The sequence below is a fragment of the Talpa occidentalis genome, unplaced genomic scaffold (assembly GCF_014898055.3).
Source record: "Talpa occidentalis isolate TD23 unplaced genomic scaffold, MPIMG_talOcc4v2.1 talOcc4.5, whole genome shotgun sequence".
Classification (NCBI taxonomy): Eukaryota; Metazoa; Chordata; class Mammalia; order Eulipotyphla; family Talpidae; genus Talpa; species Talpa occidentalis.
The window spans coordinates 59,738,773-59,763,218 of record NW_023604861.1 but is presented as its reverse complement, the minus strand read 5'-3'; the positions used below and the strand labels follow the sequence as shown (position 1 = coordinate 59,763,218).

General features: G+C 43.0%; 1 long non-coding RNA gene across 1 annotated transcript; it reads right to left on the bottom strand.

Moving 5' to 3' along the window:
- Window positions 1-4,466: 4,466 nt before the first annotated feature.
- Window positions 4,467-19,769, bottom strand: LOC119258893 (uncharacterized). The gene is made up of 3 exons (XR_005128353.2): window positions 19,666-19,769; window positions 15,254-15,450; window positions 4,467-4,784 (listed from the first exon to the last, which is right to left on the bottom strand). It is a non-coding gene; the product is annotated as an uncharacterized LOC119258893 (long non-coding RNA).
- Window positions 19,770-24,446: the final 4,677 nt, after the last annotated feature.

Genomic DNA, 24,446 nt, shown 5'->3' with positions numbered 1-24,446 from the left:
AAAGGCCTCAGTAGAAACTCGTTTTACTCCAGAAACCTGCTCCCCACTCCAATTTCCTAGTGGTAGAAGAGCACCTAGGTGTGCCTGGAGGAGTGAAGCACAGGGCCCAGATAAAGGAAATTTTAACAGGGTGGTCCCCAGTAAAAGGGGAGGTTTCCGGTTACCCACCCCACCCAAAGGAGGGTGGAGCTGGGCTGGGAGGAGAAGCTGGAGAAGTAGGGAAGGAGGGTGGAGAGCAAGAAGGAGGCCTGGATGAGGCATGTGGAGCAGAGACACGTGAAGAAACTGCGCTCACTTCTTGGTCCTGGACTGGTTGGAATGTTAAAGGGAAAGGAGGTCCTGAGCAAACACCATATAGGCTTTGCGGACTCCACCCCCACACCATCTAGACACTGGGAACTATAAATCCCATGATCCCCAAAGGGAGGGTTGCAAGGACTTGAGGGCAGAGTTAAGCAGCATGTTTTTTGTTTGGGTATATAATTAGCAATGTGAGCAGGGTTGCTCTCTTGGCTCCACGGTGCTTGGCTTTTTGCTGGTGATTGGGTTTCAAGGTCAGCAGTATAGGTAGGACTCGTTTATGAATTTATCTCCCTTTTTCCTCTTCCTGAGTTATTCATTTCCTCATTTCCCCTTCCCATGTAAATAAACCTTTTATTAACCTTTTATGTGTGCCTGCAGTTTAGCATTAATAAGCTTCCCTTTAAGCATAAGGGTGAGGGCCCACAGTCAGGCAACCCATTTCATATCGGGATTGCTCTGTAACAGGAACAGATGTGGGTGGGAGATTGGTGGAGAGGTTAACAGTGGCAGCTTTTATCTTCATTTTGAGTTTGTTCTTTTGCTCCCAGACTTGTCTGACCTTTTTTATGGGTCCCCGCCAGAACATGCTTTAGAGTTATGGCAGGCTTTCAGGCCTTGCTTTGGGTCAATCCTGTTTGGGTGGACTTTTACCAACGAGGGGATGGGTAACTTACAGTGCTTGATTTGGAATCTATATTGTCTTTTCTGTATTACACACTAATTAAAGTTGCTTTCCATTAAAGGTCTATATGTTTTGCCTTGATGCAGTGGATGGCAGAACCTATTTAGAGCAGGCAGTTTAGGGGCTCTGGGGTGCCCCTCTCCCTGCCTTGTAATAGAAAGAAGGCAGCAGGGCCTCAGAAGCAGGTTATCAAGATTGGAAGAGACCTAAGGAAGCAAATGACCCAATCCTTTTCATAAATGACTAAACAGGCTGGAAAGAGGGGATGCTTCATGCCACTCCATCTATTGAGACAACAATCATATTTATAAAATACTGTACATCTCTAAAAAGTCCCTGTTGGTTCCACAGGATAAAGTCCAAACTTCATGGCATAACTTCAAGCAAGTTTGTTCAAACTTATTTTTCCTGTTTGAGCTCCCATGAATAATAGAACATTTTTTTATTTTCTAAGTTTCACCCAAGAGCTCAACTAATCTACTATAAAAAGCCAGTTTTTCTCAATAATGCTTTACTCTTGAGCTACAGAGCATTCCTGTTCTCTTTGACTACTCAACTTTTTTTGGATTGCTTTCTGTAGGAAAAAGAGAGTTGCTTTACTCCCTTTCACATTTGGTCATTCTTTTGTTTCTGTCTGAAAGCTTAATCATTACCCTCTCCTACCATAAAGAAAACTAGCACCCAAAAGTAAAGTAGTAAAACAGATTTATTCAGAAACTATTACAATAGGGTAATTAAGCCCAGTTCAATATTGAAGTCTCTTCTCCCATGTTGCAATAGTTCCTGAATACAAGCTGTGTTTATGACTTCAAATACTGTCAGCTCCAATTATCTTTAACAGTACTCCAAGGTACACACCAGTTTCCTACTCATCTTTCAAAATTCAGGTCAAATACCACCCACTCTTGTGTTCCTTCCCTGCATCCTCCTCCTTGATCCAGTAGCTCCAACAACTGGCCTTCACTCACTGAACACCCCTGATTTCCCAGGATACTATATTCTGATACATAAACTTATATTGCCCAGAAATGTACTGTAAGAAGTAAATTGCCTATTACTAACTTCCTCCCGAGATAACAAACTCTTTGAAACAGAGCTTCCCAGCTTACTAGAGTACCCTCAATAGTCAATGAGGGTCCATGTGGTAGAGCCTCAGTATCCACTGAATAAAGTGGCTTGACTGAGATCACAGCAGTTCAGTGACTTTGCTGAATGACTCTTACTTTGTTCAGAGAAACCAGTCAGTTTTTTCAGGGCTACAACCTGATCAGAAGAACCTCTATTGAGAAGTTCTTGTTTGTTTGAGAAAAAAATGGGGGTGTAGGGTTTGAGTCATCAAGAGTTTCCTGAGTGTCCTCTGCTTATCCAGTGCCAGATGGCATATTTGGAGCATCTTGGAAGATAAAAGGGTGAATATAACCTAGTTGCTGATCAAGGGATGTGTAGTCTGCTACATTATTCCAGTACAGGGTGAAAGGTGTGGTGATGCAAGGTGCTAAGTGAATCTAGAGGGACATAGTCAGGAAGAAACTTCCTGAGAAGGTGAATTTGGACATGTAGTTACATGAAGAAAGAAAGGAAAAACCTCCCAGGAAAAGGACTAGTATATTCAAAGGTAGCAGAACATAAAACTGTTATTTATTTAGGAAAAAGTAAGTAAACCTGTATGGCTGGAGTTGGTAACTTCATTTATCTATGTGATAAAGGAAATCTAGTTAGATTGATGTTGACATATTTGAAAGATTTATTAGTATTTGCATTATTTTTTGGATTACATAACTTTTCAGTGGGCATATCATAAACTTTTCACATAATATTGATCAGTGGAGTAGTGCCAGGTACGTTTTTGCTCTTTTGTTCCCCCCAAAAGGTCTCTGTAATTATTAGCAAGAAAGAGCAAAATTACTTGTTCCAAACAAGATTATTTTAGAGCACAGTAGGCTTTTCCTATAGGGCAAAATATTTCGATTTATAAGTACCACCTTAAAAAAGAAACTGGGTTCTGCTTCCAGGAAACTGGGTTCTGGGAGAACTACTCTTCTTTATATTAGGACTATGCTAATAAAAAGTACTTGCCAAAAACCTAGAGAAATACCATTAGTGTAAAGTTTAAGATGGTATGGGACATAACAGAATGATTCTAATCACTCTTGGGGGCTTCAGAATTTTATTTCAAAAGTTAATTTCTCAATAAATGGAAAATTAGAACATCCTGCACTGCTCCCTTTCCCCTCACTGTGCTCCTCTCTGAATGCCAATTTAGGATCATGTAGTCAATCAATCTGGCCCCACTTCCTTCAGCTGGAGCATCTAACTCCACATTGAGTGCACCTCTTACACAGTTTTCTTTGCCAAGAAAATCTTGTGACGTTTCCTTAGGCTTGTTTTTCGTAGGCTGCTAGAAATTTCTTGATATTGGGCAAGCAAAATTAAAAGGAATTTCAGTTATTTCCTCAAAGATTTAAAAACAGCTGGGTGTGCCCAGATTATCTCCACCTTTGTATTCTGGCCCCTGCTTCTCCTTGGAATTGGTCAAGACTGAGAGAAATAAACCAGACAACCACCTACTCTTGTAATGACTGAACCCATCACATTTAGGTCACAATATAAGATAGTTTACCTGTTTATGTAATACATAGTTGTGAAGTCTGTTCCAACAATCTCAAAGAAGTATATTTGTTGGGCCTCCCTGGTGGCACAGCAGTTCAGCGCTGGGTTGCGAAGCTGCCCGCAGCCTCTGCAGCGCCGGTTCGATCCCCGGCTGCTCCCCGGCCAATGGAGGAGGGTCCCACATGGCACGCAGACCCCTCCTGCCGCCCGCTGCTCCCCTTAGTGGTGTACTTCAGTCCTTCTGCCTGCTCTGCTCCCCGCTCTGGCTCTGGTGAATTCTCTCACCCTCCCGCGCTTCTGACTGTGCCTAGTGCTTGTATAAATAAAATTAAATAAATAAATAAATAAATAAATAAAAATAAAATCTTAAAAAAAATAAAAAGAAGTATATTTGGTTTTGTTTTGTTTTGGTTTGGTTTTTTAAATATTTATTTATTTATACAAGCACTGGGCACAGTCAGAAGCGCAGGAGGGTGAGAGAATTCACCAGAGCCAGAGCGGGGAGCAGAGCAGGCAGAAGGACCGAAGTACACTGCTGAGGGGAGCAGCGGGCGGCAGGAGAGGTCTGCGCGCCATGTGGGACCCTCCTCCTGTGGCCGGGGAGCAGCGGGGGATCGAACCGGCACTGCAGAGGCTGCGGGCAGCTTCGCAACCCAGTGCTCAACCACTGCGCCACCGGGGAGGCCCCAGAAGTATATTTGTTTTTGAGAAATGAGGGTGACATTTGGTTTTAGAATTTTGCAAATGCAATATAATGTAGAATCTAATTAGAGGAAGATTACACTTTGATTTCAGTTAGCTGAACAGGTAAAATTAATCCCTGGTTTTGTGGATAAAGAGAGTACGGGAGCACTTGATAGATTTTACAGACTTTTAATGCTTTCTGAGGAACCAGGCACGCTGGTAGGGAGGCTGGCATGCAAGAAGACAGGCAGGGCGGGCAGGGAGGCTGGGAGGCAGGCAGGAAACCGAGCCCCCAAACCCCTGCAAATCTTTGTTCTCTTTCTCTGTCAGTCTCCTGTCATCTTGCAGTCTTACCTCAGAGTGGTCCTCCTGCCATAGTCGGTCTCAGAGTGATGCCATCCTTTTAGCCATCACTAGGCACAAGAGTGAGCGTTCACACATGCACACTCCCATGCTCCCTGGGTCCTGGCGTCATAATTAAATGTGCCCGCCCATGTCTCGCACCCTGGCAGGAAGGACGAAAAAAGCTCAATTTTAAAAAATTATTTACTTTTTACATCATTGTTCATTTTTAAACAATATTTGCTCCCCCCCCCCAACCCAGGTGTAGTCCCCATAGAATTTCCTTCACCAATGCACCTGTGCACAATCACCACAGTCCCCTCTCCTCCTCCTCTGGTGCAGGATGTCTCTGGTTTATAATTGTCTGGTTTTGTTTTGTTGTGTTTTGTATTGTTACTGTTTTTTTTTACACTGATGTCTTATTTGGTTCCCCTGTATTCCTCCTATAGGCAAAACCATCCAGTATTTTTCTTTTTCCTTCTGACTTATTTCACTGAGCATAATTCCTTCTAGCTCCATCCACATTGCTGTGAATGGCATGAGTTTATCTTTTTTGATTGCTGAGTAATATTCCATTGTATATATATATATATATATATATATATATATATATATATATATGCCACATCTTCTTGATCCAGTCATCTATTTTCAGACATTTGGGTTGTTTCCAGGTTTTACCTATTGTAAATAGTGCTGCAATAAACATAGGGGTATACGTATTCTTTTGAATCAATGTTTTTGTGTCCTTTGGGTAGATCCCTAGGTGTGGAACTGCTCAGTCATATGGTAGCTCCATTTTTAGTAGGCTGAGGAACTTCCAGACAGCTTTTCAAAGTGGTTGGACCAGGCCTCCCTGGTGGCGCAAGGGATTGGGACGCAACCTATGAAGATATCTGCAGCCACTGGCACGAGTTCGATCCCCGGCCAGCCAGGGAGCAACCCACAGGGCACAGCAGACCTTTCCTGACTCACCTGCTGCTCCCCTCAGCAGTGTGTTTCAGTCAATCCGCCTGTTCTGTTCCCCACTCTGTCTCTGGTGAGTCCTCTCACACACACCCCCCCACACACCTCTGGCCTGTACCCCAATTCTTGTATGCATAAATAAATCTTTAAAAAAACAAAGTGGTTGGACCAGTTTGCACTCCCATTATGGAGGCTGCCTCAGGAGCCCAGGAGCACCACTGCCACTGCCTGTGCTGCTGCCTGCTGCTGTTGCTGCCTGTTGCTCATTTGCATTTCCTCTTTGGAGAAGTGTCTTTTAAGTTCTTCTGCCCATTTCTTGACGGCCCATTTCCAAATCAGTGGGGTGTCTCTTTGTTTTGGTTAAAGTCTCTTTTGCTGTACAAAAGCAAAAAGCCCAATTTTTAACTTCATTTCCCCTAACAAGCTAAGAGCAATTGAAAAACTTTTACCACTTCTTTATCTAGAAGAATAAAAATTGGGGGTATTGTTACGGAACAGCCCTGATATAAAAACAGGTTGCCTGGCTGTGGGTCCTCACCCGCGCGCTTAAAAGGGCTTATTAATACTCCACTACAGGCACACACAAAAGGTTAATAAAAGGTTTATTTACAAGGGAAAGGGAAATGAAATGTACAACTCAGGGAGAAAATAGGGAAATAAAGTCTTTAATGCGTCCTACCCGATCTGCCGACCTGGAAACGCAAAGGCACTCCGAGAGCTAGCCGAGCAGAGAGCCAAAAAGGGAACCCCCCAAAGCCCACGTGTCTGGTTTTATACCAAACCTGGCTGCTTAACCCCACCCTCAGGTTCCAGGAACCTTCCCTTTGGTGGTGATGGGATTTGTCTTTCCCAATGTCCTGATGGCTTTGGTCTGGAGTGGGGGTGGAGTCCACAAAGCCTGTATGGAATTAGCTTTAGGACATCCTTTTCCCCCTAATAGTATTACCCTGAATTGGAATTTTTACCAGAAATAACTTTCATATTGGAGAAGTGTATCTTTTTACAGACATCTGGTCTTTGTCATATAGATCACTCTTTCCTCATCCTATGAGAGCCTCTGCTCCCTTCTTGAAGCCCTAGGCCCCTCTCTGACCTTAGCTTGAATCTTGCCTGGGTTCGTGATTGTAGGACAAGTGATTATCAGGCTTTGCTGTCCTCCCACCATTAGGATTGACGATGGATCTGCAGTCCTGAATGCATGCCTGATGGGGGGCACCTGGACTGGGGTGTGGGCATACGTAGGTGGGCTCACCTGGGATGAGACTGGCTTATAAGGGCGGCTTCATGGGGATGCCAGTAGAAGAAGAGAAAGAAGGGAGAAGGAGAAGCAAGGCAACAAAACCAGAAGGGAGAAGGAGCACCCAAGAGAGAGCAGAACTGTAACAGGGTGGTTCCCAGGAAAGGGGGAGGTTCCAGGTTCCCAGCCCCACCCCAGGGAGGGTGGAGCTGAGCAGATGTTATAGGACAGGGAGAGGGGCAGCCCAAACCCCGCAAACCTGCCTATTCTAAATGGGTTCTGCCATTCGCCACATCAACACAAAACATATGAGACTTTAATGGGAAGGAACTTTAATACAACTAGGAAACAATACAGGAAAGGCAAAGAGTCTAGTTTCTAAATGAAGCATCCAAAGTTACCCGTCCCCTCGTGGGTAAAACTCCATCCATATGGGATCGGCCCAGAGCAAGGCCCCAAAGCCTGCCACAAGTCTAAAGCATCTTCCAGTGGGGACCCACAGAAAAGGGTCAGAAACAACCAGACAAGCCCGGAAGGAAAAGAGCAAAATCAACATCAAGATAAAAGCTGCCACTGTCACCTCCCCACGAGTCTCACCCACATCTGTGTCAGCCAGTCCACAACCAAAAGACAAGCGCAGTTTCTTCATGTGTCTCTAGGCTCCATGCGCCTCCTCCAGGTCTCCTTCTGGCTCCATCCTGCTTCCTTCCTTCCTCAGTCTCCTCTGCATCCTCTTCTCTTCCTGCTCAGCCCCACCTTCCCTTGGGTGGGGCAGGGAACCTGGAACCTCCACCTTTCCTGGGGACCACCCTGTTACACAGAGAAGAAGCTGCAGAGGATACTGAGGAGGAAGCATGATGGAGCCAGAAGGAGACCTGGAGGAGGCACATGGAGCCTAGAGACACGTGAAGAAACTGCGCTTGCCTTTTGGTCGTGGACAGGGTGACACAGATGTGGGTGAGACCCGTGGGGAGGTGACAATGGCAGCTTTTATCTTGATTTTGATTTTGCTCTTTTCCTTCCGGGCTTGTCTGGTTGTTTCTGACCTGTAGGGTAAGGAAAAATGTCAGACTTTTCTGCCCTCCCACCATCAGGATAGATGATGGATCCTTGTCCCGAATGCATGCCTGATGGCGGGCACCTGGAATAGGGTGTGGGCATAGGTGGTTGAGATTCACCTGAGCTAAGACTGGGCTTTTAAGGCCTGCATCATGAGGACGCCAGTAGAAGCCGAGAACGAACAGAAGCTGAGAGAGAAGCAGAAGCAGAGATCACCAGAGAGCCCAGATAGAGTGAAGACTTGCTGGGGGCTGGGAGGCCTGTCAGCCTCCCGGCCCCCCAGCACCCCTGCCTGCTGTGTGCTGGGTAAATCCCAATAAAAGACCTGCAAAAGCCACTGAGGACTCTGACTCCTCCTTTACCCAGGCTGCATGGGATCAGAAAACCTGCACTGTGTTGTTCCTGACACTTTACATGACCCTTTTCTGTGGGTCCCCACTGGAAGATGCTTTGGACATGTAGCAGGCTTTGGGGCCTTGCTCTGGGCCAATCCCATTTGGATGGAATTTTACCCACGAGGGGACGGGTAACTTTGGATGCTTCATTTAGAAACTAGATTCTTTGCCTTTCCTGTATTGTTTCCTAATTGTATTAAAGTTCCTTCCCATTAAAGTCTCATATGTTTTGTGTTGATGCGCGGATGGCAGAATCCATTTAGAACAGGCAGGTTTGTGGGGTTTGGGCTGCCCCTCTCCCTGCCCTGTAGCAGAACCAGCAGAGACAGCGGAGACACCACGAGAGAACATCAGAAAGAGTGAAGACTTCCTGGGGGCTGGGAGGCCTGCCAGCGTCCTGCCCCCACCATTCCCGCAGCACCCCCATCCCTCCCCCCACCCTTGCCTGTCGTGTACCTGGTAAACTCAATAAAAGCCTGAAAAGCCACCGAGGGCTTGTTAAGGGCAGGAATGGACACTGAGCAGGTTTTCTGATCCAGCAGACTGGGTAAAGGAGGAGTCAGAGTCCTCAGTGGCTTTTGCAGGTCTTTTATTGGGGTTCACCAGGCATGTGGCAGGCAGGGGTGCTGGGGGGCCAGGAGGCTGGCAGTCCTCCCAGCCCCCAGCAAATCCTCACTCTATCTGGGCTCTCTGGCGTTCGTTCTGCTGTTTCTCGGCTTCTCTTTCGGCTTCTCCTGGGAGCCCCGTGACGCCGCCCTTAAAAACCCAGTCTCAGCCCAGGTGAATCCCATCTACCTATGCCCACACCGTACTCCAGGTGCCCGCCATCAGGCATGCATTCAGAACCGCAAGGATCCATCATCTATCCTGATGGCGGGAGGGCAGAAAAGCCTGACATTTTTCCTTACCCTACAGGGCTCCAGGACTCTCCTTTACCCGTCTGCTCAGATCACAGAGATCCTGCTCTGTGCCTTCCTGCCGCTACAGTGATGCCAGCACATGAGAGAAAAGTCAGGAGGCTCCGGCAGGGCCAGCAAGTCTTTTTTTTTTTAAAATACTTTTTTTTAAATGTTTTTTTTTAATAGAGGCATGTTTTATTTATTTGTTTGTTTGTTTATACAAGCACTGGGTACAGTCAGAAGCGCGGGAGGGTGAGAGAATTCACCAGAGCCAGAGCAGGGAGCAGGCAGAAGGACCGAAGTACACTGCTGAGGGGAGCAGCGGGCGGCAGGAGAGGTCTGCGCGCCATGTGGGACCCTCCTCTGGTGACCGGGGAGCAGCCGGGGATCGAACCGGCGCGGCAGAGGCCGCGGGCAGCTTCGCAACCCAGCGCTCAACCGCTGCGCCACCGGGGAAGCCCAGGGCCAGCAAGTCTTTATTGAAGCAGCAGGAGACAGGATACATACAGCAGCAATATTTGCAGCATCTGTGACCGGGGCTGGCGGCAGGCATGGTACATGGGCGGCAGCAGCAGTGGATCCTGGAAGGCTGGACGCCCCCATCCCCAGTGCCCCCACCCCTCAGGTCCTTGGCTCTGGCAGCAACAGCAGCAGCAGCAACAGGCAGTGGCACAGGCAGCGGCATCGGTGCCCCTGGGCTTCTGCCGCAGCCTCCGTAATGCATAGTAGTCGCCCCTCCCCACCCGAGCCAGGAGCCCTATTAGCTATTATGTGATTGATAGACAAAGCCGGCACAGGGTCAAATTTATGCCTAGGTTACCTAAGTATATTTTTGTGCCTACAAACCACACATCAAGGTTACATATTATTTACTGCTTTCCCCACAAGTGGACTGCATCTCAAGGCTACATGTTGTCTCCTAGGCCATCTGTGCTAGAAGTTCATGGTGAGAAACCACCTGAGACGACTTTTTTTTTTTTAACTTATCCAACAGTCCCTATCCTCATTTTGCCTCACTGGCTTTAGACTCTACATCTATGCAGAGTCTCCACGTGTATGAAATAAAATTCGTTCTTTTCTCCTACTTAACTGCCTGTAGGGTAAGGTAAAAGGTATCAGGCTTTTCTGCCCTTCCACCATCAGGATAGATGAGAGAGCCCTGTGATCCTGGGTGCATGCCTGATGGCGGGCACCTGAAGTGGGTACACCTGCGCTAAAAGACTGATACTATAAGGGTGGTGCAGCAGAGTGCGGTGTGGTGGTAGTGCGGTGTTAAGGGTGGAGGAGTGGAGTGTACGGAGGAGTGTTGGAGCGACTACAAACCACGGCGAAGAGCATGTGGCTGCTAGAACCGTTCATAAACCTGCTCAGAATGGGTTGGTTGCTTTACACTGCCTAATGTTAATTTGATTATTTGACCAGCTGAGGAATAACCCAGAGAGGGAGAGGAATTTCCTCTGCACCCCTACATCACAATGCAAATACAGTAAATAAACCAACAAGTTTCTTAGCGTTGGCTAAAGTAAACCATGCTCTTTTAAACCATGTTGAGTTATATCTTCACCTGCACCAAAGAGAGGCCATGCTGAACAGGGGACATAAAGAAATAAAGCTACTCTGCTCCCATTAGGCGTGAGACCCTTTGCTCCACAGAAGATTTCCTTTATGTATAAAAAAAAAGATAAAAAAAAAATCCAATACACCCTAGTTAGAATTGCTTCCTTATCCTTTGCCAGTTGAAAGAGCCTCTTAAATATGGAATTCCTTCGCTGTCCATGTGAACTGACTTGAATATTTATTTTGCTCATCAGCAGTGGTGCTGGTTCTACCTTCATTTAGAGAAAGGAACTCACTTTATAGTAAAGAGATGTAGCAGTTGGGCACATGACCATGGAATCCATTGGACATTCACATGTCCTACGGCCTGTTGGAAGCTTGGCTGAAGCACCAGATGATACCCTGAGGAGGTCAAGTGTTACCTCTGAGATGCAGAATGCTCTCAACCAAACACCATTAAATGGTGATGTTTCCCCTATAGGAGAATATCTGGAAATGGGATTCAGTCCCAGTGGCCCACTTGAGGAATTTGTATTTTTCATCCTCACAACTGTAACCACAGGTTTTGAGGTCTTGGTTCCCAAAGGGGGCATATGTTTAGCAGGAAACACGGAATCTTCACTGAACTTTAAGCTACAGTACTACCCAAGAAATTTAAGTCTCTCATGCCAAGGATTAGGAGGCAAGAAAAAGATCCTGGCATGGGTAATTGACTCTGATCATCGAGAGGTACTAGAGCTACTGTTACACAATAGAGTTAGGAAAGTGTGTGTTCGGCACCTAGATATCAACTGGGGCATCTTGCAGAACTGTGTCATGCAATTTTGATGGCAAATAGACATAGGCAGCAGGTATCACCTGAGAGGGCCATAGTATACAGAAATTGGAATGAATCAGTTTTGAGCATCTCAGTCACTCCACTAAGGAAGTTACCTAAATCTTCAGAGGTGCTAATTGACAGAAGAATCTAGAATGAACAACAGGAGGGAAAGAATGAATATAGGTTATAGTTTGAAGACCAGCTGCTGCAGCAGGGAGCTTATAGTTCATGTTACTAAACTTCTTTTCATACATAGTTTCCTCCAGAAAAAGAGACCCACCTGCATCCTGAAAGTGCTACTTCCAGAACTCATGGGAAAAACATGGATCTGTGTGGTATATGGTCTGAACATTCTGGAAGCTGTTCTGCTTAGCCACAGCTGTCAGCCCTCTTAGGAATTACTTTTGCTGAAAAGAGCTGCTTTGCTTTAAGTCAGACCCCCTTCTGGATATCCAGTGTCCACCAACTGATTGATACCCAATCTATTTTCTTTTCTTCAGCAGGTATTAATTAGAGTTCTCCCGAAAAATAAATTCCTACTGGCTAGTATCCATCTCACATTCAACTCTTCAGTTACGGTCTCTATTGCTGATTACAGTTTGGAGAAGACAACAAACAAATAAATAAATTTTTGACTTGTACTCTGAAGGAAATTAACAAGATCCTGTAATAGCAAATGATGGGAAAGCTATACTTGGAGAGGAAGTGACATTTAAGCCAAGCCAAGAACTAGACAATAGAAGTAAGTCGTGTGATGAACAGATATGAGGTTATGTTTCAGAGAGAGAAACATCTTGGATGAAGGCTCTTGGCCAAAGACCTTAGCATGTTAACAGTCACCCATAGCTTTATTATCTTTTTTTTTTTAAAGATCTATTTATTTATGCATACAAGAACTGGTGTTCAGGCCAGAGTTGCGGGGCATGAGAGGATTCACCATAGACAGAGTGGGAAACAGAACAGGTGGATTGACTGAAATACACTGCTGAGGGGAGCAGCAGGCAAGTCAAGAGAGGTCTGCTGCGCCATGTGAGTAGCTCCCTGGCCAGTGGCTATGGCTAGCTTCATAGGTTGCATCTTAACCCTTGCACCACCAGGGAGGCCCACTTTATTATCTTTTTAAAGGATTTTATTTCAAATGCAATGGGAGGTCTTTAAAGGGTTTTTGAACAAGAAACTACAATACTGTGGTTTGTATTTAAAAAAAATATCTCTGTTAGTGGGGAGAACAAACTGGATGGGAGGAAACCATTATGGAAGTTATTGCAGTGTTAGGAAACATGCCCTCAAAAGTTTGCCTCTTCCCTCCAAGCCATGTTCTGGGAGCTGAGACCCTGGAATTATAAAATCTGCATGGGCCTTTTCCTGATACTCATCCTCCCCAGACATATGATGACCAGAAAGTGACTGTTGTAGGGCTAGGAACTGGAATGTCTACAAACATGTGAAAATCCCTTGCAGTGTGAACTGAAGCCCAGACTGGAAAAGAAGGGGATTGAGTTGTGGAGCAGGGACCAGGATGGTAATCTCTCCCTAACTTGCCCACTTCCAATATAGAACAGAAGCCCCAAAATTCCATGATCCTGAATTCAAGAGTTGGTCATCTAGGTCATTAAAAAGTTATGTGTTGGGCCTCCCCGGTGGCACAGCGGTTGAGCGCTGGGTTGCGAAGCTGCCCGTGGCCTCTGCAGCGCCGGTTCAATCCCCGGCTGCTCCCCAGCCACCAGAGGAGGGTCCCACATGGCGCGCAGACCTCTCCTGCCGCCCGCTGCTCCCCTCAGCAGTGTACTTTGGTCCTTCTGCCTGCTCTGCTCCCCGCTCTGCCTCTGGTGAATTCTCTCACCCTCCCGCGCTTCTGACTGTACCACCCAGTGCTTGTATAAACAAAAACAAACAAATAATAAAACATGCCTCTATAAAAAAAAAAATTAAAAAAAAAAAGTTATGTGTTATGGAAAACAGTATGGAGGTTTCTCAAAATGTTAGAAATAGATCTACCATACAGTCTAACAAATCCACTCCTAGGTATCTACCTAAATAATGTAAAAACACTAGGCGTATGCACTCCTGTGTTCACGGCAGCGCTATTTACAGTGCCACGTTATGGAAACAGCCTAAGTGCCCAACAACAGATGAGTGGATTAAGAAAAAATGATATATATACACAGTGGAATACATACCAGCTATTTAAAAAAAATGAAATCCAGCCATTTATGATGCATGAATGGAACTGGAGGGGATTATACTAGTGAAATAAGAAGGAGAAAAACAAATACCAGATCATTTCACTCATCTATGAAATATAAAGAAAAAGCAAAGGAACATATAAAATTAAAATAAGCAAATCTTCACAATCTGACTGTAGAACTGAAACCTGAGAGGGCGAGAGGGAATGGGTAATAAAGAGGGAAGGGGATCCAGTGGATCATAGTGCTGGATACTGGGTGCTTTGATGGTGGACATAGTGTGGGAACATACATCTAAAGAGATGTAAACCAGGGCCTCCCCGGTGGCACAGTGGTTGAGCGCTGGGTTGCAAAGCTGCCCGCAGCCTCTGCAGCGCAGGTTCGATCCCTGGCTGCTCCCCGGCCACCAGAGGAGGGTCCCGCATGGCGCGCAGACCTCTCCTGCCGCCCGCTGCTCCCCTCAGCAGTGTACTTTGGTCCTTCTGCCTGCTCTGCTCCCCGCTCTGGCTCTGGTGAATTCTCTCACCCTCCCGCGCCTCTAACTGTACCCAGTGCTTGTACAAATAAATAAATAAATTTAAAAAACAAATAAATAAAGCACGTATTAAATAAATAAATAATAAAGAGATGTAAACCAATACCCCTAAATCATATACTGTGTTGTAAACCAATATTACCTCAATAAAAAACAATACAATTTTAAAAAATAAACAAAAATAGTGGCCTCCTTGGTGGTGCAAGGGGTTAAGTCTCAGCACTATGAAGCAATCCGCAGCCATTGCAGCAAGAGTTCAATCCCCGGACAGGGAGCTACCCATATGGCGCAGCAGACCTCTCCTGTCTTGCCCACTGTTCCCCTCAGCAGTCAATCTGCCTGTATTGCAGAGGATTCTGGTGAATCCTCTCACCCCTTGCACCTCTGGCCTATATCCCAGTTCTTCTATGCAAAAATAAATAAATAAATCTTTTAGAAAAAAAAGAGTTAAAACATTCTGAGGTCCTTATGATGTTGAATATAAATTTAAAATTTTTCACCTGTAAATTTTAATATTTTTAAGAAAAATATAAGCAAATATGCAAAAAGACAGGAAAAGGGTCAATAGTTAGGATAAAGGACCAAAAAAAGAAAAATTAACTGGTAGTGTATAAAATTTCCCTTGTTTCAATAAGGAATTGGAGACACTAATTTACTCTTTATAAGTTTCCTGTATCTCAACCAGCCACCATAAAACCAGTGACCTCTATCACTATTTCCCCCAACTATAAATTATTATTCGTCTATGAAGACAACGTTATGAAAGCTGTTGTTCTTCATTCTTATAAAACTCTATAAAAATAGATGTTAAAATGTTAGTGGAAATCTCTGATAGTTAGGGCTTTTATCAGTCAATTATCAATAACTATTTGCTCAAAACCCTGCTATTTTCTGTGAGCAATACAAAATAAAGAAGTACAGTCCCTGCCAACAGGTAGCTTACAGGCTGATTAGGAGGTGCAAGTTATATAAACCCACCTGAAAATAAACTCTAGAAGAGAAGACAGTTGAAGATAAAATCCTAACACTGTCCAAGTGTTACAGTTGAGGGCAAACGGCATCCTATTCCAATAGGATGTCCTGGAAGGCTCTGTCTTGAGTACATGAAATCGTATCTGGGCTGTGAGAAGTAGACTCTCATTTAAGAAAACTGGGATGAGACAGGAGCAAAAGCCCTAGAATATCAAAAGGGTAAGAAAGCAGGGTAAGTGGGCCGTCCTGGTGGCGCAAGGGGTTAAGTACCGCACTATGAAGCAATCCAGAGCCTCTGCAGCACGAGTAGGATCTGCAGCCAGCCAGGGAGCAGCCCACTTGGTGCGGCAGACCTCTCCTGTCTTGCCCGCTGCTCCCCTCAGCAGTGTATTTCAGTAGATCTGCCTGTTCTGCTCCCCACTCTGTTTCTGGTGAATCCTCTCACCCCCACATCCCTGATCTGTACACCAGCTGTTGTATGCATAAATAAATAAATCTTTAAAAAAAGAAAGAAAGAAAGAAAGCAGGGTAAGTAAGCATTGTGTGAAATAGTGAGAGAAATAATTGAATGATTCTTAACATAAATTGAAGTCATCACAAGGAAGAAATTATCTGTACTTGATTTTCTGTTTATATTCTGTTAAAGCTTTTTATAATGCAGCAAATTATAAGTAGAAAATACTGACTTTCTACAAGTTAAATATGTGAATTGCTCAGATTTTTACTATCACACACAACTTTATTTCCTAGACTTTCTCTAGCTTGGGAAAAAAGACCAGATCTAGCATACTGCACAAAGCATCTCATAGGACGGCTTATGTTTTGATTCAGGGTTTTAGGCACTTGGTCTGTATTACTAAGAGTCATGATATTAATAACATTTGATATCTGTTAAGCAGGTATTGTGTCAGGTGTTGTGCTCTGTATTTGACATACTATATTAGTCAATGCTAGTTGCTATAACAGATAAACCCCAGAAGCTCAGTGACTTACCAAAAGAGAAATTTACTTCTTATATTTGTGAAGGCCCAAACAAGTGTTTCTAAAAGACATAAAGCTTTCCTCCCAGCTATGATTTGGGGACCCTGTTTCCTTGTATTTTGTAGTTTTGCCCTCTTTAATAAGTGCATCCAGTGGTAATGCTTTCACACAGGTGGGAAAGAGCAAGAAGGATCACAACGCGACATTTCTGTGCCTCAGCTTAGAAGTCGCTGGCATCTCTTCCTCTCACATTCTACAGCCAGAATTCAGTTAGATAGTGACAACTGAAGGTGTGAAATGTCTGGCTGTTTGCCCCAGAAGAAAAAGAAACGGCTTGGTGAACAGTTTGCCAGGCTCTGCCACACATACACTTTCTCCCTATTTATTCCTCACAACCCCATAAAACATGTGCTAGAACTTACACCACTTTACAGATGACAAAACTGAAAATTTGATAGGATAAGTCCCTTGCCTAGTATCTCACAGTTAAAAAAATGACGGAATTCAAACTCAGACCTAGGCAGTCTAACTCCAGAAACCATACTCTTTACCAAGTTAACAGCAATGGGACTGAAAGTCATGTTACTGAAGAAGACTATTTAGGTTTCATTTTATTTATTTATTTTTTAAAGATTTATTTATTTATTTATACAAGCGCTGGGTACAGTCAGAAGCGCGGAGGGTGAGAGGATTCACCAGAGCCAGAGCGGGGAGCAGAGCAGGCAGAAGGACCGAAGTACACTGCTGAGGGGAGCAGCGGGCGGCAGGAGAGGTCTGCGCGCCATGTGGGACCCTCACCCAGTGGCCGGGGATCGAACCGGCGCTGCAGAGGCTGCGGGCAGCTTTGCAACCTAGCGCTCAACCGCTGCGCCACCGTGGAGGCAGTTATCAGAGAGGTGTGATGATTTTAGAACTCAAAGTTATTGAAACCTGTCATTTTAGTGATGAAGAAAATGTAATCTAGAGGTAGTGTCCTATTGAGGGGCAAATCACTACTTCTCATACAATGTAAAGAACATATTTACAAGAAATACAATCTTGAAAAGCTAATAACTTTCTAAAAGCCAACTTCCTAAAATATGTGGTAAAATGTAGTTAAATACAAGTGTCTAATGAAGTCAGTTTCTTGTTTTTAGTCTTTAAGAAGCAAAGCAGGGTAAGCCTGCCACCTTGTGGCATAGACCAAAAGTTAGTGTCTATGAAATGTTTCACTCCCATTTATTTTGTTTCTATTTAATTTACTAACCTACCCAGATTTGATATTGCCTGATAAAAAAATTCATATACACCTATGGTATATGAGTAGGATTAAGTAATTTTTAATTTCAATAGGATTAAATAACTTAATTTCAGGATACATTTCTTTATCCAATACTAAAATACCGCAACATTTCTGAGTCTGCAAGGGGTGGTTGATTTTTAAAACAGCACATTCACAAGAGTATTTCTTCGGCACTTTACAAACAAGAAAATGAACTCAGCAATTGCTGAGTGAACTCAGAATTTATTTCAATGCACTCAGAAGTGAATCAATGAACCAGGTTAGAAAGCAAAATTCTAAATCATGCAACAGGTATATAAAGGACTATTTAATATGTATAAAAATATTCATATGAAGATGAATCAGAATTTATATAGGGTTTACTATTTCCTAGAGTTTTAACAGTATGCCAGCTTTATGTGTTACCACCTGCCAAGGGGACATTTCCCAGCCCTCTCCCTGCATTAAGTAAACAAGAATGACATCCCCCAGTTTTTAAAAGGCAATAAATATGACAGGTAAGATTGATCTTTTCAAAGAACAAACTTTTGACTTTGTTGAGTTTCTCTTTTTTCTGTTTATTTCCATTTAATTTTGATTATTTTATTCCTTTCACTAGCTTTTTAATTTTCTTTTCTTTTCTCTCTTGTTTTATGACTAGCATTAGCTCATTGATTTTACAGCTTTCATCTTTTCTAATATAAGCATGTAAGTATATGCTTATATTAGTGGCGTTTGCTGTAAACCACTAATTTTTGTGTTGTATTTTCACTGTCACTCAACATCTTTTAATTTTCTTTGCAATTATTTCTTTGACCTATGGGTTATGTAGAAGTATGTTAATTAATACAATTTGGGGAGTTTTCCAGATATCTTCCCATTATTTATTGCTACTTTCATTCACAGTGGTCACACAGAGCTTAAACTCTGTGATTTCAGTTCTTTTTAAATATTGAGACTTGTTCAGCAGTCTATCATATCATCTATGCTGGTGAATGTTCTGTGCTCTCCTGTGTTCCCCAGTGTAATCACTGCATACTTGACAAGATAGCATTCTGCTCCCAGGTGGCAAATAAGATCCAGGTAGAACCAGCTGGCAGGCTCCACACTGGGAAACAGACTACATGCTACCTTGTAGGAGACAGAATTCACTAACTCAACAACAGAAACATGATCCACTAGTTCATGTTTGAATCATATATCTTATGATTCAGGGTCCCCTGTTATCATTCCCTTGGTTCTATGGAACCTCAGAGAAATCTTATAAAATAAACATGCTAGGGCCTTCCTGGTGGCACAGCGGGCTGAGTGAAACGCTGTGAAGCTGTAAACACCCTCTGCAGCCCCAGTTCGATTCCTAGCCGGCCAGGGAGATAGCCATGTGGTGCGGCAGACCTCTCCTATCTCGCCAGCTGTTCCACTCAGCATTGCTTTCAGTCCATCTACCTGTTCTGCTCCCTGCTCTGTCTCTGGTGAATCCTTTCACCCTCTCACAATTCTGACCTGTACCCCAGCTCTTGTACAGATAAATAAGTCTTTAAAAAAAAAACATGCTATTTTTTAAAGTTCAGGGGAAAAAAGTCTTTAGAAATTAAAAATATAATAAACGAAATGAAAAGAGTAATGGAAGGGTTGAAAGATAATGTCCTTCAAAAAGAGCAAAAAGGCAAATTTGTAAGAAAGGAAAGGAAATATTTATTACATTAAAGAGTAAGTCAGGCCTCCCTGGTGGCACAGTGTTGAGCGCAGTGCTGTGAAGCTGTCCGCAGCCTCTGCAGCGCCGGTGGATTCCCAGCCAGCCAGGGAGCTACCCACATGGCACGGAAGACCTTTCCTGTCTTGCCCGCTGCTCCCCTCTGCAGTGTTTTTGGTCCATCTGCCTGTTCTGCTCCCCGCTGTGGCTCTGGCGAATCCTTTCACCTTCCCTCACCGCTGGCCTGTACTCTAGTTCTTGTATGCATAAATAAATAAATCTTTTTTTTTTAATAAATAAAGAGTAAGTCAAAGTTCAGCAATCAAATAACAGGAGTTCCAGAAAGAGAGACCATAAAAAAATGGAAAGCAGAGTTCAAGATGATGTTCCAGAATTGAAAGTAATTTACTTTCAGAAGTGAGTGGCTGAGGAAAGGAAGGATCCACTAAGTTTCCAACATAATGGATGAAAATAGACTCTTACCGGAACACATGATTATGACATTTCAGAATTCCTGGAACAAAGATTTTATCACTTCCAGAGAGAAAAAAGTTATAATCACTGGATCAAGAGCAAGTCTGGTTTTAGATTCCCAACAATTGTGGAAGTCAGAACACAATGAAGCAATACCTTCAATGTTCTGAGAGAAAATTATTTCTATTCTAGAATTCCAAACACAGCCAAACTAGTAATTCGTTATTAGAGTAAAATAAAGCCACTTTCAGAGTCTCAAGGTCTAAAAACTTCTCATGAATCTAAGAAACTACTAGAGATGTGTGTCATAAAATCGACAGAATGAACCAACAGAGGGGAACCCCTGAGATGTAAAAGCAGAGGATCCAACAAGGAGAGAGGGCCATGGAATCTCAAAAAGGATGTGCAGAGCAACTTGTTAAATTGAAGTAGAATGACTTAAGAGAGACACATGAAGACTGTTATCACAGAACTATCTGCAACCATCATACTCTCTTCCTGGAGGAAAAAATTGCAAGCAAGCCTGACTCAGGTCCTTATTTGCATTTGACTGGCCTTAATCTTGTTCAAAGAAGCTTCTCCCTTAGAGTGTCTCTGGTTCATAGTTGTTTGTTGATTTTGATATTTTCTTTCTTATAGTTATTCTTTTTCCTGGTCCCTTATTTAAGTTTTCTAGATTCCTGCTATGAGTGAGGGGGGCGGGGAAAGGAGGGATTGGGGTCAAAATAAGGGGATTGTAATTTTATGGGGAATATAAAAATAAAATTTAAATTAAAAAAAGATTCAAGAAAAAAATAAAAAGAGGAAATACGTTCAAGGTTTATAATTAAAAGAGGTGCCAATGTGATGAGGTGGAAGGCTAGTTATTAAAGAAAGGATTAATGAATTAATCCGTTGTAAAAGAAGTAAATGAAAAAGACTTGCAGATTTCTATTGGTCTTTTCACAAGCTTAAAGAAATTCTATGTTTTTGAGAGGGAGGGAGGGTAGGGGTAGCAACAAAGCAGGGGCAATGGTCTAGGTAAAATGTGTTAGGTGGTGGGCGTGATGGGGCAACATACATCAATGGGAATGTGAACCTTCTCCCCTAAATTATATGCACTGTTTTAAACCAGTGCTACCTCAATAAAAGTAATTCTATGTTTAAAAAAAAAAAAAAACAACATGTTTTCCTAATAAACATTGCTATTGCTGTGACTAAAAAAAAAAAAGTTTCTCCCTTCCTCTTTATACCCTACAGCCAGGACCAACTGAGGCTACTCCCTTCACCCCATGAAGTACTCTGATATGCCCATCACTGAGAACTGAAGATAAGCTTTGAGGTAGAAAATACAGAAAAGTCCTTTCCTACTTATCATATTCCTGCTAGAAAACCAGTACTAGGCCTGCACTAAGGCCCAAATGTTGATGAGCCCTTTGCTTTGTAAGACAAAGTCATGGCCTTGCCCACTGACTGCTCCAGAAGGGGCTCCTGTGAAGCTCCCAGACTATGACCAGAGACCCTTCAGCTCAGCTTCTGCTGGGAGCCTTCATCTCACAGGGCTGATGTTCATTCTTAGATTTGTGCTTGCTTCTCGGTTTTTTATTGTCTCATTTTCACATATTTTTCTATGATAGTTGCTGTTGGCAAAAATGACATAATATTTGACTGAAGATAAAAAAGAAAATAACTAGGTTGGGGCAAGTTACTTAATCTCTTTTAGCTCAGTTTTCTATTCTGTAAAAGGACGAAAAAATCGCATTTCTCAGAGGTACCAGAGCAGTAAGCAAACTACTGTGGATATCATGTATGATGCAGACCAGGGGCTAAATCAGGGATAGCTACACTCTTCTAAATCTCAATGTGGTAATTCCTTTAATTTGTGAACGTGAGTGTGTGTGCGTTCGGGGTGCATATACAATCTACTGAGAGTAAAGCGGGGCGGTCTGCACTTACTGAAGTAAAAGAGTTTTCCATAGGGGCCAACTCTTGAGTTCTTGCATAAAAAAGTGCAGTGTGACAAGATCTGGGGCCCAGAAAGCATGTGAGCTGTGGTAGACTGGAATAGGCTATGCCTCTCACATATGTTTTTTATACATTACTGTAGAAAGTGTCAAATATATGTAAAATAGAGAGACTAATATCATATATCATGTCTCTCCAGCTTCAAAATTATCAATTCATGGCCAAATTTGTTATGTTTATATTCTAAGCTGCTTCTTCTCTACTACCAGATTATTTATAACCAGATCTTAGAATCATGTAATTTCAGCTGTAAATATTTTCGTATCATACCTCTCATATTTTCTTAAGACCTTCTCAGCATTAAATAAATCCTTAAAAAAAATTAACTAAGTGGACCCATGTGGTAAAATGCAAAGATCATAACAAGCATATTATTGTTAAATAAAGTAAGTCACACACATCACATTACATTTTAAAAGACCCAAACAAACAAAAATAAAAATAACAATAAAATATATGCGTGTGCTCTACATTGTCTAAGTATAGAATAGGGAGAGATCTGTAAAAATATCTATCAGACTAATTACCTCTGAGGAGGGGAATGATTTGGAGAATAAACTTACAAATTTTGCATTGTGGACTTTTATATTGAAAAAATACACTCTTCATGACTTATGTAATTGTTTATATTAAAAATATAAGAAAATTGAAGTAAACACTTTGCACCTTGCTGTCCAGAGTGACAGTAACTCATCTGGGAAATGAAGAAAAGCCTCCAGTTCTGATCTGAGTTTCTAACTACCAAGTGACCTTCCCATCTCCTTCCTAATCAAGTTTTTTTTTCCCCTGACAACTAAAAATACACCACCCATTTCAGGAAATGAAGCTGATTGAATAGCAGCTGTTGCTGGGGACCTACTTTGCATATTAAAACAACCTTGGAAGAAAAATAGCAAAAACTCAGTCATCAGCTCCTGTTTTGAGGCACGGCTAGAGCTCATCACACACATTTGTCTTTGCCTCCACATTATCCTTCCTGCCCATTTTCAAGAGAATGTCTCTGGCTGCTGTTTCTTTCCCCACCTTAGTCTTAGGAAACTTCTGCAAATGCTGTAAAAGCACAAGTTGAAACTGCTTGAGTGGAACTCTAATATCCTTTATATCTTTCTGCGATTATATCAGAAAGCAGATCATCTCCTGCTGTTTCCTTTTCCTGTTTATTTTATTTATTTTTTACAAAGAGATTCTCTACGAAGATACTATTTCTGTTCAAACCAGGAGAGAGAGCACAAAGAGACAGGCATAAAAATTTTCCTCAGCTTTGCCATGTTCTTCACTCAATTATAAAGAGATGGCATTTCCAATAAAATAGAGTCTAGAAATCGCAAAAAAGTTCTGGAAGATGAGCTGTGCTATAAATGTAAAACACTCACAAACCACTAAAAGTGATAATATTTCAAAGCACAATTTGTAATGCAAAATAAAAACACTTACAAGCATCTGCAATGTTATATTCTACATGTAATTCTCTTATATGATGGACTATTCTCATATACGAGAATAATATTGATCTGTTCATATGGCATGCAGACACATTTTGTAGACTTTTAAAAATTAATGTGATAGGTTGTATGGTGTTGCATATAGCTGCTTATATCACACCATACCTATAGTTTATGATAGCCGAATGAAACTTTAGGGACTACCTAGCCCAACCTCTTACTTTACAGACCAGAAAACTTAAGTTCAGCAAGATTAAATAACTTACCTAAGTTAGGCAGAAAGTAGCAGACCTGGGGCTAGCATCCAGCTGTCCTAGTTTTTCAACCTGCTTTCTTCCTAATCTATGGTGGTACCTCACTGACCCAGCCATATCATCAATATAGCAGGCAAGAATTTCTGCAGCATTGCCTCTGAGTCTTAATTTTGGAGTAGATGACTGTGCTAAACAAGCAAAAAATTTTGAGCAGTAGGGTGCATACATACACGCTATGAATGCACATTAAATGACAAAGATCTTAGAAGACTACCTGGTATCAAAAGTTCCTTCTACCCTAAAATGTTGGCAGACATTGTTGCCCACCTGATACTGTTCTCACTTTCTTCTTGCTCAGAATACAAGATTTTATCTAACGATTGAGAGAGGGGGCAATATGCTCTGAGGTGGAGCCAGCTTGGCCATACCAGGTAAGTTCATTTTCTGGGCCAATGAAATATTAGAAAAAGGGCCTCCCCGGTGGCGCAGCGGTTGAGCGCTGGGTTGCGAAGCTGCCCGCAGCCTCTGCGGCACCATGTTCCATCCCCGGCTGCTCCCCGGCCACCAGAGGAGGGTCCCACATGGCGCGCAGACCTCTCCTGCTGCCCGCTGCTCCCCTCAGCAGTGTACTTCGTCCTTCTGCCTGTTCTGTTCCCCGCTCTGGCTCTGGTGAATTCTCTCACCCTCCCTCGCTTCTGACTGTACCCAGTGCTTGTATAAATAAATAAATAAATCTTAAAAAAAAAAAAAAGAATATTAGAAAAAATTGACTGGAAGCCTTTTGGGAAATATTTCCTTCCTGATAAGACAAATATACACACATGCACACCAGCACTCAGGAAGACTGCTGCCTTTCCCTTCTTTCGGCTTTTGGATTCCGTTGCTCAAGGCTAAGATGTTTCATGTTGCTGCACTGAGAAAGAAAAAAGCCCATGAACCAACAATGCCAAGGCAGAAAGGTGGGAAGAGACTGGCTCCTTACTGCCACTACTGAGCTGCCCAGCGCCCCTGGAACCACCGCCCCCCTCACCTACAGGCTTGTGAAACAATGAGAGCATCTTACTGCTTCAGCCATTGGCAGCTGTTCTAT